The 4,074-nt window shown below is 44.2% G+C and overlaps 1 pseudogene; it reads left to right on the top strand.

Moving 5' to 3' along the window:
• Positions 1-1,266: 1,266 nt before the first annotated feature.
• LOC114710573 lies at positions 1,267-1,850 on the top strand (annotated as a pseudogene).
• Positions 1,851-4,074: the final 2,224 nt, after the last annotated feature.

Genomic DNA, 4,074 nt, shown 5'->3' with positions numbered 1-4,074 from the left:
ATGGTGCCAGCTGTCTACATTAGTACAAATTCACAAAACATAGAAGCCACATGTAAAGGTTGCATAGACTTGCTAGGAGAGCATTAGAGCAATTAAAAAAGCATTCACATGGTTTGTCCTTTTTTTATTTTTATTTATTTATTTATTTATTTTTGTAAGAATGTGTGTGCAGAGTCTGGAGAGATGGCTCAGTGGTTAATAGTGCTTTGTGCTCTTGCAATGGACTGGAGTTCAGATGCCAGCACCCACCTTGGATGGCTCACAACCACCTTTAGTTCCAGCTTCAGGGGACCTGACAACCACTTTAGCCTCCAGAACACCTATACACACAGACGCATAAAGAAAATACAATCTTTTTTAAAAAGATGTTTATACAGCGAGCACGTGTATGTGGTTTGTGTATACTTGCATGTTTGTGCACACATGAATACAGGCCTGAAATTGAAGTAGGATGTCTTCAATTGCTCTCCTCATATGTTGAGGCAGAGTCTCACTCACCAGTGTTGAGACTAGTTCTGCTAGCCAGCTTGCTCAGGAGAGTCTGCGCTCTTGGGCAGCAAGTGTTTCGCCCTCCAGAGCTACCCTCCCAACCCATCTTTTAATCTGATATAATGTTCTTAAATTGTCTCTTTAGGATAAAACACGAGTTGGAGAGAGAGGGCTCAGTGGCTGACTGCATTTACTGCTCTTGCCGAGGACCAGGTTTGTTTCCGTGGACCCATGTGGTACAGTTCACAACCAATCTCACGCCAGGTCCAGGAAACCCAGTGCCCTCTTCTGGACTCCACAGGCAACTGCATGTGTGCACGTACCCACTTACAGACACAGTCACATGCCAATAACTAAAACAATAAACCTTTAGAAATAAAACAGGCAAGGCCTGGTAGGGCGGCACACACATTTAATTCCAGCACTCAGTGGGCAGAGACAGGTGGATCTCTGTAATTCAAGATGAGCTTCATCAATATAACAAGTTCCAGGCCAGGCACGGCTACTTGGTGAAACCCTGTCTCAAACTAACTAAATAAAACAGGCCCCGGAGTCGGGTTGTAGCTCAGTAGTTGAGAGTTTGCCTGGTGTTCCCGATCCCCTGCTCGATCCTCAGCACCACAGAAAGGAGGAGGAAAAACAGCTGTTTCATTCTGCTGAGGCTGAAGACAGATCTTAAAATGCCTGCTAGTCCTCCTATTCTCAGTAACATTAGTAATTTTTATTTCTACTCATTGTCTTTAAAGACCAAAAATGGGTGGACACCAAGACTGCAAGATGGCGTCGCTTGTGCCTCTGAAGGATAAGAAGCTCACGAAGGTTAAACTTGCTAGCCAGGCAGTGGTGGCGCATGCTTATCCCAGCACTCAAGATCCAAACAGGTGGATTTCTGTGAGTTCAAGGCCAGCCTGGTCTACAGAGTGAGTTCCAGGACAGCCAGGGCTGTTATACCAAGAAACCCTGTCTTGAAAAAAAAAAAAGAAAGAAAGAAAAACTTGGGGAGCTGCCAAGCTGCATATTGATGTGGAATTTCACCCCCAGTGGCATTGAGGGAGCCTTTCAGAGAGGTTATGACTGGTATTACAACAAGTAGTCAACGTGTGGAAAGGCAGCATCTCAGGGATTAACATGGTGCCGGCAGCCTACGTGGTTTTCAGCTACTGCCTTTCTTACAAGGAACTCAAACATGAGCTGTGATGGAAGGGCCACTGAAAAGGGAGGGTCACTCTGGAGGGCACTGCACACCTGAGCATAACCGCCCGCCCCACTCCCGTCCATGAAGAATTCAACTGTGCCTGAATCTTCATATCCTAAGAACTAGTGTCCAATAAAAGGTGACTGACTGGTTCATGTGGGAAAAAAAAGACCAACAATGAAAATAAAAGGTTTTCAGGTTACACAGAAGAGGGCTGAGGAGATGAATGTCTGCTGGACCAGAGGACCTGAGCTCAGATCTCCCACATTGCCCGAATAAAAGCTGGTATGAGTGGTATCTGGGGGTCTGTAATATAGCACTGGAAAGACACAGACCGGAGGATGCTAAGAGTTCAATGGGCAGCTAGTCTAACCTAAACAGTGAGCTCCAGGCACAGTGGTGAAGCCAAATCTCAGGCCAGGGGGCAGGCAGGCTAACTGCAGATCTTCACCTCGCCTTCCACTCCTCCAAATCCAATCCCCAGCCTCAACTACCTGTTGTGGACTCTCCTCACTCTCTGCCCTTATTCCCAGGGGTCTAGGCAGAGCTTAGTAGAACATTCTGCTTTCCTCCTTCCTGTGGACCCCCTTTCCCACCCAAGCCCATCCCCATTCCTAAATGTCAGCTTTCAATACCCAGAAACACATTTTACCTGGAGTCTCAGTGACCACACCTATCAGGACCCCAGAAGAATTTCCTACCAGGCAATTCACAGCCACCACACTCACCTAAGAACCAGAGAGGGCAAATGAAACCAAGAAACAACACATGGACCCAAGAAATCAAGACCAGATGTCAGCACCTAGAATGACAATCTTCCCAAACCTAGATGCCTAGATATCACTGTAAAAACACAATACAAGACAGGACAAGGTATCTCTAGTAGAGCCCAGCAACCCTACCACAGCAGGCCCTGAATATTCCACCATAGCTGAAGTGCAAGAAAAAGACCCTAAAACAGCCTTTATGAATATGACAGCGGTCCTTAAAGAGGAAATGAGTGAATCCCTTAAAGACATCTATAAAAACACAAACAAACAGTGGAAGGTTCTAAATAAAACCATCCAAGACCCGAAAGTGGAACTAGAATCAATAAAGAAAACCCAATTTGAAGGAAATTGGAAGTTAAACATTTAGGAACTTGAACAGGAACCACAGAGGTAAGCCTCACCCACGGAATACAAGCAATGGAAGAGAGAATTCAGCCATAGAAGACACGATAGAAGAAATGCATACCCCAGTGAAAGAAAACATTAGATCTAAAATCCTAGCACATAACCTCCAGGGAATCCAGGACACTACAAGAAGACCAAATCTAAGAACAGGAATAGAAGAAGGAGAAGAAACCTAGGTTGAAGGCACAGAAAATATTTTCAACAAAATCATAGGAGAAATTTTCCCTAACTTAATGGACATGCCTATCAAGGTACAAGAAACATACAGAACACCAAATAGATTGGGCTAGAAAAGAAATATTAAATATTAAAAGCTTCAAGGAAAAAGGCCAACTCACATACAAAGGCAGAACTATTAGAATTACACTTGACTTTTCAATAGAGACTCACTCTAAAAGCCACAAGGGCCCGGACAGACTCTAAGAAACAACAGATGCCAGCCCAGACTACTATACCCAGCAATACTTTCAATCACCATAGTTGGAGAAAATAAGACATTCTGAATTTAAAGAAACGGAATTTAAGAACTTTCTGTCTATAAATCCAGCCCCACAGAAGATGCTAGAAGAAAAACTCAAATCTAAAGAGATTAACTACATCCAAGAAAACCCAAGGAATAAATAATCCCAACTATCAAATCAGAAGAGGGGAAACAGACACATACAATCATAATCATAAAACAATAACAAAATAACAGGAATCAACAATCCTTGGTCATAGATATCTTTCAACATCAATGCCCTCAATATCCCAATAAAAAGAATGAAGAGTAGCTGAGCAGTGGTGGTATCATCCAGTGGTGAGTTGCTCAGTTTCCATGAGTTTGCAAACTTTCTGTTGTTGTTGACATCCAGCTTTAATCCATGAGGTCAGATAGGAAGCAGGGTGTTATTTCAATTTTCTGGTTTTAGTGGTTGCCTTTTTTTCTTTTTTCTTTTTGGTTTTTCGAGACAGGGTTTCTCTGTGTAGCTTTGCGCCTTTCCTGGGACTCACTTGGTAGCCCAGGCTAGCCTCGAACTCACAGAGATCCACCTGGTTCTGCCTCCCGAGTGCTGGGATTAAAGGCGTGCGCCGCCGCCCGGCTAGTGGTTGCCTTTAATCCCAGCACTTGAAGGCAGAGGCAGGTGGATCTCTGTGAGTTCAAGGCCAGCCTGGTCTATTCAGCAAGTTCCAAGACAGCCAGGGCTACACAGAGAAACCATGTCTCAGAAAAAC

This window comes from Peromyscus leucopus, chromosome 2 (assembly GCF_004664715.2).
Source record: "Peromyscus leucopus breed LL Stock chromosome 2, UCI_PerLeu_2.1, whole genome shotgun sequence".
NCBI lineage: Eukaryota > Metazoa > Chordata > Mammalia > Rodentia > Cricetidae > Peromyscus > Peromyscus leucopus.
Note: the sequence above shows the minus strand (reverse complement) of the source record. Positions and strands in the feature narration are given on the sequence as shown.